Source organism: Canis lupus, chromosome 28 (genome assembly GCF_003254725.2).
Source record: "Canis lupus dingo isolate Sandy chromosome 28, ASM325472v2, whole genome shotgun sequence".
NCBI classification, from domain to species: Eukaryota; Metazoa; Chordata; class Mammalia; order Carnivora; family Canidae; genus Canis; species Canis lupus.
This window is the reverse complement of record NC_064270.1, coordinates 10,166,332-10,183,532: the sequence shown is the minus strand read 5'-3', so window position 1 is coordinate 10,183,532 and position 17,201 is coordinate 10,166,332. Positions and strand designations below refer to the sequence as shown.

At 42.8% G+C, this 17,201-nt stretch overlaps 1 protein-coding gene across 2 annotated transcripts in view; it reads left to right on the top strand.

Moving 5' to 3' along the window:
- The window catches only part of PIK3AP1 (phosphoinositide-3-kinase adaptor protein 1), a 118,413-nt gene that overhangs the window by 29,178 nt on the left and 72,034 nt on the right, over positions 1-17,201 (top strand). The window lies entirely within an intron of this gene.

Here is a 17,201-nt window from a genome sequence, read left to right as displayed (position 1 = left end):
TTTTTTTTTTTTTTTAAAGATTTTATTTATTCATGACAGACACACCGAGAGGGAAAGAGAGGCAGAGACACAGGCAGAGGGAGAAGCAGGCTCCATGCAGGGAGCCCGACGCGGGACTCGATACTGGGTCTCCAGGATCTGGCTCTGGGCTGAAGGCGGCACTGAACCGCTTGAGCCACCCAGGCTGCCCCAATAATACACTTTTCATCCCTGTGACTTACTCATTCCGTAATTGGAAGGCACTCCCCTTCACACATTTTGCCCTTCCTCCTACCCCCTTCCCTCTGGCAGCCTTCAGTTTGCTTTGTATTTATTATAGGTCTGTTTCTGCTTTTTGTTTGCTTATTCCTTCATTAAGAGCCAACCCTGGTTCTGAGCCTTTTCCCATGTCAGTTGGACATACAGCTCAATGTAAATAGATACTACTTAAAGGAGAAACGGAATCCCTATTACAACCTGATTTTCTGATGAAATATTAGTACATTTCCATAGGCTCTATGAGTATTGTATTGAGATGGAGTCAAGCGCTAATTTCCTCTGACAGTTTATCTTGTCCTTTGATTCTTACCACCAACCCCCCTTTACTATATAGGTAGTTATATCACCTGGAGATCATAGGTGGTATGTTTATAAAAGGCTTCATCTCTGGTGTGGGTGGGAATAATGGCTGGCTGGAATGAGCAAAGACCCATATGTACAGTGTTGGCTATTGAACAAATAAGGGGTGTGGGGTGGGATGGGTCTGTTTCTAAATTTGCAATACCTCCCTGTCACACAAACATACAGAGAGGTGGTCAGGGTATGAAATAGTCCAGGCCAGCAGCCACTTCATTCTGGGGAGTGAATAGCTTGAAAGCTATGGGTACGGTAATGGATACTGTGGAATGCCATTCCGTTCCTAGGAAGCTGGAGGGAAGCCCTGTCTTTTTCATCTCTGTTCTTTGCCTCTGGCACAAGTCCCTCTTCCTTAGATTCCAGTATCCATGGTTTCCCCTTTCTCTGGACTCCTATGGAACTCATTTGCTGGACATCCATAAGTAATGCTATGTATCTAATCACTTCTTGAATTTCAGTTTGCTTCTGCAGCTAGTGTGTAAATTCCTTAGGAGTTAGGCCCATGACTGTCATTCCATGGGACTTTCCATTGTGCCTAGCACCCTGTGGGCACACAGAGATCTCAGTAAGTACTATTTGCTTGGTTGGTTGGTTGGTTGAAGTCTTGGAGAACAGATATTATAGTCTCTTTTTAGCTGATGGAACTTTATGACAGTTATTAAATTACTCTCTCACTAGGGTCACAATTATTAGTTGTCACAAATGTGCATTGACTGCCTACATCCTGAATTGTTGAGGGAAAAAATGCTTTCAGAGCACTCATGATCTAAATAAGGACTCAAATGCAGTTTCACATTTGCTTTAGGTGATCCTGCTGCCCTTTCATCAATATATATTTATTTAACACTCAGTGAATTTTGTGAAGGCTTGTGCTGGAGAGGCATTACAGAATCTGTAGAAAACATAGGTGCTGTACTCAAGAATCCTCCTGAGCTAAGGTGGCCAGTGGGCATTCGTCTGTTAAAGGTCAATTTAGGTGTCTGGGACTTACTATTCCTTTTTATTTTATTTTTTAAAGTAGGCTCCACATCCATTGTGGGGCCTGAACTCATGACCCTGAGATCAAGAGTCACTTGCTTTTCTGACAGAGCCACCCAAGTATGCCTGGGATTTACTATTCAACAGGAATAGGTGCACAGTTCAGCCTTGCCAGTCTCTTCATGACCTACCCTGTGTCGTCAGAACTCGCTCCCTAGTGCCTTACTGCTGCATCAGATCAGGACTTGCATTCAGAAAAGGAGGTTAAGGGATCCCTGGGTGGCGCAGCGGTTTGGCGCCTGCCTTTGGCCCAGGGTGCGATCCTGGAGACCCGGGATCGAATCCCACATCGGGCTCCTGGTGCATGGAGCCTGCTTCTCCCTCTGCCTATGTCTCTGCCTCTCTCTCTCTCTCTCTCTGTGTGACTATCATAAATAAATTAAAAAAATTAAAAAAAAAAAAACAAACGGAAAAGGAGGTTAAGAGGGCTGTGGATATGAAGGAAATCCATGTTAGCATCAGGGGATGGGAGTTCTAGTTTCTCTGGGCTCTTGGAGGCTCTGTTTCGTTACTTGTAAAATGTGGTGGAAACGCCCAACTCATGGGACTTTCAGGAAATGTAACTGAGGATGAATGGAAACACATGGCCTCATCTGCCCCCAGTCCCCACCCTGCCTCACCGAGGCTCATGTCTGCTGTGTTCTCAGCATCTGTCTGCCAGGTTTGTTCCTTGCTTTCTATTCTCATGGCTACTGCTTTGGTTTTAAGTCCTGATCATTTCTTTTTTTTTTTTTTTTTTTCTTTTTAAAAAATATTTTATTTATTTATTCATGAAAGACACAGAGAGAGGCAGAGACATAGGCAGAGGGAGAAGCAGTACCCCAGGATCACTCCCTGAGCCAAAGGCAGACACTCAACCACTGAGCCACCCAGGTGTCTTAAGTCCTGATCATTTCTTGTCACAGAAACTCTCTCTTTTATTTTATGGTAATCTTTTATTTTTTAAGTTTCAGAAATCTTTTAAAAATTATAAAGATCATGCATGCTTGTTATAAAACATTTTTGTAACAGAGGTCTACAGAGGAAAAAGCAAAAATTTCTGTCTACTTCCCCAAAACTTCATTTACTTCTATAGGTAACTGCCATAAGAAGCTTGGTAATGTATCTTTTTAGAACATTTTTATAAACTTATAAAACAGGCCTTTTAAAAATTATAAGTAGAATCGTATACGTATTTTTCTCCAACTGATTTTTCAATCAATTGATCCTTTTCTGTGAACTTACAACATATACATTCATGGAAATTTTTTTATAGATTCTTGTGTACATTTTATTTTATTTTATTTTTTTTTTTTCTTGTGTACATTTTATTTTGCAGCTAGCCTCTTATCCTAGCTCATACATAGACAGCTGTCTTCTAATTGGGCTTCTTGTTTCCATCTATACCTCTCCACCAAGATGCCAGAATGGTTTTTTAAAAAATGTAAATGGGGGAAACTTTGACAATAAGATGAAGTCCCCACTTCTTAATATGACAGTTCAAAGTTTTCTACCATCTATCCCCAGCTGATTTACAGTTTTATTGGAGTATTTTTTCAATTTTTGCTGTTGTTAGTGGCAGAAGCTTTCTGTCCTTTGGGAAAGTCCTGTGTATACCCTCAGTGTATTAAACAGGTAAACGGGGGGCTCTTGGGGTTGATGTATACCCATATGGCTACATCCCAGCCTGCTCAGACACTGTTCCCTGTCCCTTAAGCCCTGTTCTCTAGCCTGCTCCACATTCTATCTCAAGGCATGTTGGTATTTCTTGAGATATCAGCCTTAAAAAGTCAGAGATGTATGCAGACGTTCTTAATTTCACTTTATGTACTATGAGCCTGCAACCCAATACTTAAACAAAACTATTGGAAGTTTTTTGTTAACTTTCTTTCCTAGGGGAAATGAATTTCGTACGCTTATTAACTCTTCTTTGTTTACATGTTTTGAATGATTCCACTCAAAGATGCCCTTCTTCAGACACGGAAATCTGGAGAGCCAATTTTTTTTTGTTTTTGTTTTTTTAAAGATTTTATTTATTCAGGAGAGATACAGAGAAAGAGGCAGAGACATGGGCAGAGAGAGAGAGAAGCAGGCTCCTTTCAGGGAGCCCGATGCGGGACTCGATCCTGGGTCTCCAGGATCATGCCCTGGGCCAAAGGCAGGTGCCAAACTGCTGAGCCACCCAGGTGTCCCTGGAGAGCCAGTTTTGTTGCTTTTCTGTCCCTTTCCATGGTGAATGTAGTATTCTCCTATTGCTGACCTTTTTTCTTTGTTCTGGAGTTGTTATTATGTTTACATCTCTCTGATCCAAAGACTGTGAAGTCTTTGAAACAAGCAGAGGAAGTAGATGATAGTGTGTTTATGAGCAAAGATAGAAAGCAAGCTGCAAAACAAAATGTATCCCGGTAGATAGTCTCCTCTATGTAGTTCAGTACCTGGCGCTGAATGCTCAATAAGCTTTTTATCCCTAGAATGCATGTTGGGTGTGACAATTCCATCTGCAGTTGGAGCAAGGAGGAGATGTAGTTACTTCCATTGCAGGGGATATGAGGCCTGTCGTTTGCCATCAGTCTAGCTTGGGAAGTGGCACCAGAGCATGTGTGCAGGTGAGGACGGTCAGCATTGTTTCTTGCTGAACTACAACCTGGCAGCCTCTGCTTCTCCAAATTGCAAGGACCCAAACAGAATGAGGAAGATTGGGGCTATTCTTTCTTTGCTTAATTAATTAATTAATTAATTAATTAATTTATTATTTTTCTTTGCTTAATTTATACCAGTGATAGATTTGTGCATCTTGAGTTTGATGACCATTGAATGACCACTCGATAACCACATTAGGATCATTTTAGATTCGATGCTGGTCATCTAAGAAACTCTAAAAAAAAAAATCAAGACATAAATAACTTACAAGCCGAATTTGTGGCTTTTGTGGAATATTTATTTATACTTTTCAAAAGCAGTAAGTCTATAGCTCTAAGATACTTGAAATGACATTCTTTGCTTCTTTTGACCACAGAAGCCACATGTCGACGTCATTACCAGGAGGTTGTGTTGAGGAGATTGTGATCTTCCTACTGATCTTTCAGAAGAGCAAAAACAAATGAAAAGCCAAGAACTCCGGTGTTGGTTGCAATGCATATATTGGTTAAGTTCTTTAACTCTCACTAAAGGATTTTTACCTCATTCTCAGCTTGTCTTGTTACTTGGCAACATGGCAGGTGTATCACAGGGTGTCACCCCAAATGCTCTGATCTCTGATTTCTGTAATCATATTTAGGTTTTCCTTTTTTTTTTTTTTTAAGATTTTATTTATTTATTCATGAGAGACACACAGAGAGAGGCAGAGACACAGGCAGAGGGAGAAGCAGGCTCCCTGTGTGGAGGGATTACGGATCACGCCCTGGGCTGAAGGTGGTGCTAAACTGCTGAGCCACCCGGGCTGCCCAGGTTTTCCTTTTTTTTATGTTCCTTGGCACCTTTTTAAAAAAAATATGGCATATATTTGGTTGGCTCTTTGCCAGCCATTTGGAAGGTATCCTTCTGTCTTAAATTATGCCAGTTGTGCATCAAAGTTTTTAAAAAGAGGGGCAGCCTGGGTGGCTCAGTGGTTTAGTGCCGCCTTCAGCCCAGGGTGTGATCCTGGAGACCTGGGATAGAGTCAGGCTTGCTGCATGGAGCCTGCTTCTCCCTCTACCTGTGTCTCTGCCTCTCTCTCTCTGTGTCTCTCATGAATAAATAAATCAAATCTTAAAAAAAAAGTTTTTAAAAAGATTGCTGACACAGGTTTGTTGGCTTTTGAAGGCATTGGGATTTTTAAATGATTATTATTTCTATATATTTTCCCAGGTAACTCAGTGACATTATATCTCCTCATTCCCTCTCCAGCATGGCCTAGGCTCCCTCTATAGCGGGACGTATCAGACCACGCAGACTGCCTGATCCCAGATCAGACTATTAATGGATCAAGGTGATTTTTCTCACTGAGCTGGGATTGGACTCGGCATTGGCCTTAATCAGGGTTCTAGGCATCTATCCTCATTCCACTGGAGTTGACACTTGAGATGAAACCAGCATCACATTCCTGCTCTAGCACTTTTCTCATACACTGTATCTTACTTAATATGTAATATTTCTTACTTCTAGGCATATAAAATATTGTAACAACTATTTGAAAATTAACTCCCTTTCTCCCTTTTGCCTAACTAGCTATGCCATTGGCCTTTCGTGAGAAAGAATGGCAGAATCTTTAAGAACTACCTTTCCTTGCCTCTCACACCTGACTGTTAGGAGCATTTGGGGGAATCTTCTTTATCACTTGGGGTAGAATTCAGCTATATCTCCTAAGTGTCAAAGTTGCATCATTTCTAGATTCAATAAAAGTCACAGAATTTTCAGAAATCTTAAAATGAATGTCCTTTGATAAGTTCTATGTCTTAGTAATAAAAAAAAAAAAAAAATCAGTGGTTACTCATCAGCCTAGTTTCTGGTATCCAGACTGGTGTCATTAAAATGAGTAGCACAGCCATGGGATGGGCATCACCTCCTATATACAGATACAGACGTGAATGTTCATTTTCAGAAAATGTGTTACGATTTCCTTGACATTTTGGCTTAAAACATCTGCCATACAAAGGAATTAGAAAAGTAAAGATCCTGAGGTCTTAGACAAAGTCTCACTCATCTTTTTGAGATGCAGCTCTCAGCATATGGTGGCATTTAGTGCTCAATAAATATTTGATGAATGAATCAGTGAATGATTGGAGTATCATACATTATGGTTTGGCTTTAAATAAATAAGATCAGATTATTTGGTTTTTGGAAAATGACTTAATTTTATTGTCTTAATTTTATCAGTACATCCAATTTGCCCACTTTCTGGGACTTTAAGTAGTAAGAGAATAAGATGGATCGCACTGGTGGGTGGATGCTCACTAATTTGTTAGTGGGACTAGTGTGATAAATAGACTTTTTTTTTGTCTTAGTAAAATTTCAGGAAGGTCTCTTATTTTGCGTTTTCTAATGTGAAAGATATATCTGACATCTGCAAATATTCAGGGCCACTGGTGGCATTGTACTCTAGAATAAGAAAAAAATAGGCCTCTTTGGTGGTAACAAATCTTGTTATCTCTAGCTTACTCTCTAGTACCTTTGCATGCTCTCACGTGTCCTTGAACCACATCCCCAATTGAGAAGCCTCCTCTTTTTTTTTTTGTTTCCACTGCATTTATTACTAATATAAAAAAAATGTTAAAAAGAAAAAAGTTCATTCTCTTCTTTAGTCAACATGTGAATCCTAAAGATTTCAGATTTGCCAATTGCACATTGAATAGTCAAACATTTTATTTAAACATGATACACACATACCTTTGGAAATTAGCAGAATTTTCTGCTGAAGTTCATGGTTGTTATCTTGGGAAATCTTTCAAGGAATGGTTGCCACATGAGTGAAGCCTTGTTTTGATTTTAACAATTCTCCGCTTATGGCTGAATCTTTGAGACTTCAATATGTAGCCATCAGTTGAGGTAGAAAGCATATGGTGCTTCGTATCTAGAGACCATTTCAAATGCCTGTTCTTTGAACCTTGTTGCAGTCTGTTTAAACATACTTTTTCAAAATAGATTTTTAATGTTTATTTTCTGAATAGCTTGAATTTGCAACTGAAAAGCAGCTCTTAAAAAAAGATTATATCAGAAGGGGGAAAAGTTGCATCTAATGCTGTGTGATGGTTGCTATGGTGATGATTGAATGTAAATTTCAGTTTATGTAAAACCCTGCTAAGGTTTTGATTGGAGACCTGAGGTGAGGCTTGGTGTCAGTTGGTGAAGTGGCTAAAAAGCATCCATTAATGAGTGGGGGGAGGGAAAGATGGGATCACACAGCTCTTTCCCCACCCAGGTATCATGTCATCACAGACTAATCTCATAATAGTGACTAAGGCAGTACAAATTGGAGCATGGAACAAAAAATGATGCTTTTCTTCTCCCTTGACAATTTCTTCCTCAGAGGAGAGCTTTCCTTGGAGCGGAGGCAGCTCTTGTAAAGTTGTACTTCTGTGTGTCGGTTTCACTGGTTTTAAATAGGTATTTGATTTTTTTTTAAAAGATTTTATTTATTTATTCGAGAGAGAGAGAGAGAAAGAGAGAGAGAGGCAGAGAGGCAGAGAGGCAGAGACACAGGCAGAGGGAGAAGCGGGCCCCATGCAGGGAGCCCAATGTGGGACTCAATCCCAGGACTCCAAAATCATGCCCTGGGCAGAAGGCAGGCACTAAACCGTTGAGCCACTCAGAGATTCCATAGGTATTTGATTGTGGGAAAGGTGGTTCAAACACCAGATAGGATCTAGGCTGAGTGACCTTAGTAGACCTTCTAGCCTCAGTTTCCAATGTTTGAGTACTTGTACATAGGAGCAAGAAGACAGGAAAAAAAAACAAAACAAAACAGAAAGATTAATCATATCATGTTACCCTAAAGCTTTCAGGCATAAGAATTGTAAATCCACCTGGAAAGCAGGCTTTTTTGCCTCTTAAATTAAGCAATTTAATCTAAGAAGGAATAGTTATGGATCAGTGAGTAACCAAGCTGATCAACTAGCATTTGTTTCTCTCTTACTCTTTAGTGCTACCTCCTAACTCTTTAGTATTTATGTGTAGTTTCTCTAAGAGTACCCCCTCCATATATTTATTTATTATTTATAATTGTGTGTGTATATTTTTTAAGGAGGATAAGATTGAGAAAGCATACAGTTGTTTTCCATTCATCACATCTATAGCAACAGGGTCTTCAAGTCTCTGGGCAAAATGCCAAATTATCATTGCACACCTGACTAATTGCAGACCAAAATAATGAAGACAGACATAGTTGATCTATGCTATGGGCATTCAGGATAATTTTCAGTGTACTGATAGCAGTTGCTGCTGTGCATGTCCTAAGTAAAGTTGGGAAATAACCAAATTTGCCTTTTGATAACCTTCTGGTTCTTTTTCCTTCGAGCTGCTCCATTATTACTCTGCTCAGCAACCCCCTTTTATCCAGAGTGACCCATTCTGACATGGAAATACCCTGAAGATCTGTCTTTTTGCTCAACTAGAAATGCTTCCATTTTCAGAGCAACATTCTTCAACATTCTTTCTCTTCAACATTCTTTTAAATCTTGTCAAAGTTGTCTCTTCAAAATGAGAAGGTAACTGAATTAATGGTTAGTCTTTATTTTTTTTTAAGATTTTATTCACCTATTCATGAGAGACACACACACACAGAGTTACAATTTTATATTTTAAAATATACATTTTAAAGAGAGAGAGAGAGAGGCAGAGACACCGGCAGAGAGAGAAGCAGGCTCCACACAGGGAGCCTGACGCGGGACTCAATCCTGGGTCTCCAGGATCACACCCTGGGCTGAAGGCTGCGCTAAACTGCTGAGCCACCCGGGCTGCCCCCAGTCTTTAATGTTCATCATTGGAGGAGTGGCTAGCAGATTTTCAGAGCTTCTGGTTTTAGATTTCCTGTCTAATTTTTCTCTGACCTAGAGCATATACAGACATCAAATTTATGAGGGGCTCAGTTATTTCTCCCTCCCCCCTCCAAGTTCATTTGTTGAAATCCTAACCTCTAGTATCTCAGAATATGATTGTGTTTGGAGATAGGGTCTTTTAGGAGGTAAGCCATTAGGATGAGTTCTAATCCAGTATGACCGGTGTCATATAAGAAGAGGAGATTAGGATGCAGATGTGTGCATGCACAGAGTAAAGACCATGCGAGGACACAGCGAGAAGGTGGCCATCTGCAAGCCAAGGAGAGAGACCTCAGAAGAAGCCAGACCTGCTGACCTCTTGATCTTAAACTTCTAACCTTGATCTTAAACTATGAGGAAATAGATTTCTGTTGTTTAAGCCCCTTGGTCTGTGGTGTTTTGTTATGGCAGCCCTAGCAAGGTGTAGACAATTTTTTAAGTGCCTGATTTAAGCTTTGACTGCAGAGGCATTCATTTCAAAGAGGCATCCGCTTCAAGGATGGCTCTATGGAATAAACACATTGTCAGTCACAAGACTAGATAAATAGCCACCTCCCCACACTGAGGCTCCTTTGTTTTAAGGACCTTTGTTGATTTTGATAATTGACCATTTGGGCCACTTGTCTTTTCTCTTCTTGCTTTGAATTAACCATTCTTAGGTTTTAACTTCACCATTAAAGGGTAAGCTTGCAAAATGCCAGGGCCCTGCCCTCAACCCTGTAAAAGCAGAACCCCAGACCTGTGCCGTCTCTCTCTCTCTTTCTTTCTCTTCCGTGACCTCACTGTGTGGCCACAGGTGTGCTATGTAATTTCCAGGTCTTGTAAGTAATACATGTTTATTTTTTCAAAGTTTCCTGATGGCCATTGCTGAAGGGCATCTTGCAATTATAATAAAAACCACAAGGGTTCATCCAGTTGTAACATTGGTTTGGAAATGGAGAGGTCTGTGGGAAGCTCTCCTGGCCCAGGTGAGTGCCTCCAGACATTTCTAGCTGATAGAATTACTATAGATAGGCTGAGATGAGCACAAAACACCAACTAATATAGATTTATACACAGATAACATGTATAGATGTCTGGGTAGTTATTACACTGAGTGGCAAAGGCATTATTCAAAATTATCTTGGTCTAGTTCAATAGGGATGTTCCTAAGTTCTGCTGTTAAGCCCATAAAGGCAATTCAACTAGTAGTGCAGCATGACAGAAATCCAGCTTGGCAATAACTTGTGAAAATAAACTGCTGGTTACATTTGACGACTTGATTGATGAGGAAGCAACAGTGTGATGTTGCCACTAAAAGCTGTTACAATATTAAGCTGCACTCATACCATTCCCTAGTCTTAGGATATTATAATTTCACTATATTCTACCAAGAATGGTGTTTCACTCTGGGTGCCACCCTTTTAGGGGGAAACTGGCCAACTAGAGTGTGTTCAGTGAAGGACAAGCCTGGAATTTGGAACCCTGGATGAGCCATTTTGTGAGGAAAGTTGCAGCTGTGTTCTGAGTTGCAGGCAAGGGAGAACTCTGTTCAAGGTGGAAGTTCCTGGCTGGCAGGAACGATGGGCGTTATGGTGGAGTTTCTGACATTCTTTCCCCCCTGGATGATTGGTGGAGCCCATGAGTGGATGACATTCCTCCGGTGACGTCATTATGCATGTGACAGCGGTCAGAAAGGTCAGAGTGAATGAAGAGTTTAGAGTCCATGGCTGGGGGAATCTTTCTCTCTTTTCCCTTGACCTTGCTGTCGCTGAAGTGAACCTGCAGATACCATAGCGGTCATGCCACCCACCTGAGGATGAGTCTCATGCTGAAGGATGTTAGGATAGAGAAATAGGAAGAAGCTGGGGTCTTGATGATGTCGCCGAACCCTTGTGTCGCTGAACACTCAAATCTGCTCCCACTGTTGGGTTTTCTACTCAGAGATAAATGTCCTTACCTGTTAAAAGCTTTTGAGTTGGGATTTCCTTTACTTTGCCACAAACCATCCTAACAGACTGTGCAGGATTGGGCTGAAGGTAAGGATGAGCTTTCCCAGGTAATCTGAAATATCCATTAGTGAAGCAGACAAGAATGGAGCCTTTGTCACTGTCAGTATTCAAAGAGAGGTCGACTCTGATTTTTAAAAATCCTATATTGGGTAGAATTTTGGTCTAAATGATTCTTTAGCATGGTTCAAACGTGGATGATCTAAGATCCAAAAATAATTCTCACTAAGGTGTGAGTGACCATGAAGCTGAACCTTTCCTCAGGACATTTGCATTATCCCCACCATGATAACTCAGATGAAGTTTTTATTAGTAGAATGTGGAGGTGGGGGAGATTTTTATGCATGACAACCTTCCAGGTGCTCCTTGCCCACTTCAAATGAGTGAGCATTCTTCTCTTCTCCTCCAGGGGTCTGTGTCTGCCACCCCCACTTTTGGAAGATTGTTGAACCCTGACCAAAGGGGAAATAAATCATATTGTGACTGCTGGATTTGCAAAGCACAACATATAGAGGGCCTACAGCATGGAGAGGAAAAGTGAAAAAGAGCAGAGGCTGTGGCCTGAGAGCTGCCAGAGGGAGGGGCCTAGAGGCCCAGGGGCAAGGCCAAGTGGTGGACACAGGGGTACGTGGATTACAGGGAGGCATTTTTCTATCTTTGTAACCCCCTTTGATGTCCACCTTCCATAGTTCATATTCTAAAAATAATTTTTCTAAAATTACTCTAAAATTTTTTCTAAAAATTTTCTAAAAACATTTTAAAAATGTTTTATTATTTTAAAATATAAAATTGTAATAAAATGTTGACTGTGCTTTAAAAGCCACACAATCTCTCCATTTGAATTTATCATCCTGGCAGGATATTTGCAAACACTCCTGTTTCCCCTCTGAGATGTGAGTCACTTGGGTATACTTTTTTTTTTTTTTTAAGATTTATTTATTTTTATTTATGATAGACACAGAGAAAAAGAGAGAGGCAAAGACACAGGAGGAAGGAGAGGCAGGTTCCATGCCGGGAGCCCGACGCGGGACTCAATCCCGGGACTCCAGGATCGCGCCCTGGACCAAAGACAGGGGTCAAACCGCTGAGCCACCCAGGGATCCCTATACTCTTGATTCTGATCCCAATGTTGATTAAATTTCTGATGGTTCCTATAATTAAATATAAAATACCAGTGAAAACTGGAGGTTGGTCTCATACCTGTGATTCTGAACCAGAAAGTGTGCTCTCCTGCTATATATCTTGTCCTGCACTTCACCCAGACAGGGCTTGTTGGGGAGAAATGTTCCCAGAAGTTCAGAGGGTCACATGGCAGGTGGGACGTCACTGAGTGTTGGGGATGAACCAGGCCCCTGAAATCAAGTCGTGTTGTCCACTTTGTCTTAACACCGAGGAGGACAATTGGGAGTGGGAACATGACTCACCAGGGCCAGGTGGTTAAATGGATCGTTGTTGACCTGAGAGTCAAAGTATGAGAATGCCCAGGTTTTACTTCAGGATATCATTTTTCAAGCATTTCGATTTGCAAGAAAACCAAATCTGATTGATTTTTCAGTTGATGAGAGGGATCAATGCAAAGGCAATTGATGTAATGCAAGAGACAAAGATGATGTGGAGGAGCTAATTACTAAGCTTGTAAATATTTGTGTGTGTACTGGGGGCAGAAGATGGCCCAGCCAGCATTTTTCCCTGGTGACAGGAATCCTCTGTCCTGGACATGGGCTCTCTCTTGTGTCAAGCTGGCCTCGCGCTTTCCTAGCTGTGGCTGGGGAACCAGAGGAGAGAAAGAAGCTGCATTCGGGGCTGGGCTGTGTTCACACAAGAGGCCACGTGAGCAAGAGGCCAGTCCGTTCGCTGCTGGGTGGCTTTCTTTGCTTCCACTCCAAAGAGTGACCTTCCCCTTCCTCAGGTGGGAAGGCCCAGTTCGGCTCCACTGGGAAGGTTCAGCCAGTTCCTTTATTTTATGCCCTTGGCTTTCCAGCCTCTGCCTGAAACAAGGCAGTTTGTGTCAGAGTCCAGCTCCAATAGGAAAGTTAAAATTTCCTGAAAAAGTCCCGGTATAATGGAAACTTATCATTCTGGGAGATACTGTGTGAGCAGTTCTGTCAAGCTGTTAATTATTAAACAAAATCAATATTTTTAGTTTATTTTTTTATTTTTATTTTTTATTTTTATTTTTTTTAATATTTTTAGTTTAATTTTGAGTCTTCTCAGTGAGAAAAACTGAAGGTCATACCTTTAAAGACATGCTCCCCCACCAAAATCCCAGTGTGTGTTTTTGGTGACCATCTGGGAAATGGAGGCCGGCAAAAAGGCCACTGAAATGGCAGTGGAAGAGGTAAGAGTGTGTTTTCCTGTTTGTCTGGGGGCTCTCTTCCTTATTGGCTCTTAGCTGTTACTGCCACTGAGGCATGAGGGTCCGCAAAGCTAGGAGAGCCTCAAGGTGGCTGACTGGGCGCTGAAAGAGCTGTTAAGTGCTTCGGGTTGCAGCCGGCCCACAAGCAGACATTCCGTGACCCCAGTCAGATGTAGGGGCCAGAAGCCAGCAGAAGCCAGGCGATGACATGACCAGAAAGTTGGCCAAGGTTTTAGGAAAACAATTAAGGTCAAAGGCAAGCAAAGAGTCCCCAAACAGATGCTAAGAATGTATGTGGCACTACAGAGTCCTGTGTCTCAGAGCTCAGAGATGGTCCTGTTCTTGGAGGAGAAAGGTGTGCTGACCACACTTTTCCTTGGGAGGCAGACAGCTGGGGGTGGGGGTGGGGGGCAGGCTGACAACAGTGCAGACCAAATGGAAGAGAAGAGGAGGTATGAATGGCTCTAGGTGGCTTCTGGCACTCTATGACCCACCTTGGCCTCCCCTCCAGGAAATAACCAAATAGGGAAGTCCCTGTGACCTTTCATTTGTAGACAAACTGGTTTGGTTGTTTAAATTTGTACTAACCATGGTTCTAGGCTTATGTCCCTTGTCCCTATAGTAGACTCACAAGACTCAAATACAAGTATGCAACAGTGGGGGCTGTTTTCGTGTCCTAAATGCTAATAGAAGTACTTCATTATTAGTAGTAAATATAGAGAAATGGCGGCTGCCTCTTATTAAGCACCTACTGTATGTCAGGCCCCATGTACAACAGTAACAATCCTGAGAAGTTAGAATTGTAATTTCCACTTGGCAAATAAGGAAAGTGAGGCTTTGAGAGGTTGAATAACTTGCCTAAGGTAACCAGCTGGCAAGAGCTGGGATTCAACATAGCTTGTCTGGACCCTAAATCCAATGCTCTTAAGGACTATGGTGAGAATGCACCTGGCAGACCTCCCCCTGAGTAGAATTGACCAGAGGCCCCAGGGCCTATGCTCTGAACCCAAACCGGTATTTGCCCAAGGCTCTGGCAGCACTCTCCTCCTCCCCCTGCTCCCCGCCCAGCCAGCAACCCAGCCGGCAGGGATACTGTAACAGGTGGCCTCCCCCCCCCCCCCGCTCCCCCCCAGACATGGGACTCCTCCAGTGGCCTCCTTCAGCTTGAGAACTCTTCGAGAGGTTGCAGAAGTTTCCTTAGACTGCTCAGTGGTCTAGGACGCCTATACCCATCCTTCCTTCCCCCTCTTCTTTATCTGGGCTCAGACCATGTTATGGGTTTCCCACCTTTCCTCCCCTTTTTCTGCCACAGGTACTCTCACTGATATGATCCTTGCATGTTTAACTCCATTTCAGTGTTTGCTTTTCAGAAGACCTGGACTAACACAGTGCGTGTACCATGTGGAATTTCCAGGGCAGCTTGGCTCAGCCTGCTGGCATAAACTGGGAGGGAGACGGGGTGTCAGACAATTTCCTCTTTCTCTCCAGACCCCACACTAAAAGCCCTATGGCACAGAGCCCAGTGTTGGTCCTCCCTGTTGTATTTACCCCCTGGTAGTTCCTTAGGTGATCAGTCTTGCCTTTCACGTAGGAAACATTTATTGATTTTCACTATGTTCTAGGCTCTGGGGATTAAAAGATGAATGTCAGGGAATCTGCCCTCAAAGGAATCACGGTCCAGTGGAAGAACAATTTGGTCAACAGATAAACAATACTAATTGCTAATAACTCTTCAGCGCTTACTCTCTGTCAGGTATTCTTGAGGCGTTTTGTGTGAATCAGCTCATTATACATTTACAACTATTGTGTGAGGTAGGTGGTGTGACTGTTTCCGTGTGCACAGGGGGCAGCTGAGGCAGAGAGCGAAGTGGCAGATGGGAAGTGACAGAGTTGGGGTCTGAGTGCCCTGCCGTACTGCGCCGCCACCCTGCCCCGAGCGCGCTGCCTGTTCTCACAGAGTCTAACCTGCCTGGGGATGCAGGCTTCCATGCTGACAAAAAGTGCCATCGGCTGCCGGTGAGAACGACCTCACTGGATGAGCTGGTGGGCCCAGCACGCCTCTTTTGCCCGTGCCTGGGAGTAGCTGGCTCCCTGTTGCTGCAGGTCTCTGGCTACCGGAGCATCCCTGGGCCGTCTAACACTCACTTCCCGGGCCGGCTCTGGGCAGATGCAGAAGTATGCTCCCGCCCATTTCTACGTGGGCACTCATCTTGCAGAACTCTCATTCAGTAAATGAGTAATAACAAAAATAACAAATACTTAACTTTGGTACTTTTTGGCTTTTCGAAGGCTTCTGCTTTTGTCGCTTAATCCCAACAAGCCTGTGTGGCAGGCCAGGAGTATAAATATTCTCATTTTAAAGGAGAGGAAAATTTGAAGCTTAGAAGAGTCATGATTACCCAGTCCATGGTTGTGGAGGGAGTTGAATCTAGGCCCCTATGGTTTTGCTGACTGTGCTCTTCCAGAACCCCACCAGCAGCTACATTTATGTTGCTAGGAAATGGCTAATTACTAGGGTGGGAGGCAGTCAGCAGACTCTGGGTTAAAGGAGTTTCTATTTTGGCCCATAATTATTTAAGCAGAATTTGGAGTGCTATCTTGTTGTTTTGTACTTTCTTAAAGGCGATTGCTGAGGAGAAGCATGCCCCCTACCCCAACTTGACCCTACTGTGAGTCCAGATGCAGTGTTTCAGGGTGAGGAAGGAAAGTTACCCCTCCTGAAAATGGAAAGTGAAACTGACCAGTCCAATTTCCTGGTTCTAGCTGGGTAGAATGTTAGTGGTCAGCAACAGTGGGAACAAGTCAACCTCACCTCAGCCTTTCCTATAAGTGTGACAAGTGGGGTGGTAGAGAAGAAAAATGAAAGAAGTTTTCTTCATAATTTCCTAAGCTCATGTCTATTATCAAGGGATGCCTGGGTGGCTCAGTTGGTTAAGTGTCTACCTTTGGCTCAGGTCAGGACCTCAGGGTCCTGGGATCACACACCACATCAGGCTCCCTGCTCAGCAGTCTGCTTCTCCTTTTGCCCTTCCCCCTCACTGGTACATGCTCTCTCTCTCTCTCTTTTTCTTTATCTCAAATAAATAAAATCTTAAGAAAAAAAAAAAAAAAAGAGTTGCTTCTCGCCTCTCAGTTCTTGGCTGGGTGAAAATAAATTGCATTTTTGTGGCCTGCCCCAGACAAAGCCCATCTGTCTGTCCTCACACCAGTAAATCCAGACATCAATGTCTGTTTAGATTAGAATTGATTCCTGAACCAGGAAACTCAGAAGAGGCTGTTTAAAGGGTGGTTATTAATGGCCTCCTTACAAGCCTGTGTCCTGCCATTTGAACGAAATTTACATAGAGAGAGGAAGCACATTTATAAGTATCGGAAAGAGATGAAGAAAGAGGAAACCTTCATGGGGGCTGTGGTACCTCCTGCTTGGTTAGCAACACTGGGGTTTCCTGAAAGATGAAACAGGGGCCTTCAAGCCTCCCGCTCTGAGAGTCCTGGTGGAGACCCTTCTCCCCAGTGACAGCTTTTGGAATGCCGGTATGAACAGGGCTTTTAAGGATCTTGATAAACTTGGCCCATGAAAGCTGTGGTTGGGCCATCCCCAGAGATGCCAGATCCATGGTAGAGGTGGCTTTCTGTAACTTCCAGATTTATCTCAGAGACTGGTTGAGAAGACTTCTGTCTGTGGCCAGAAGCAGCTCCCCTGGAGGAATTATT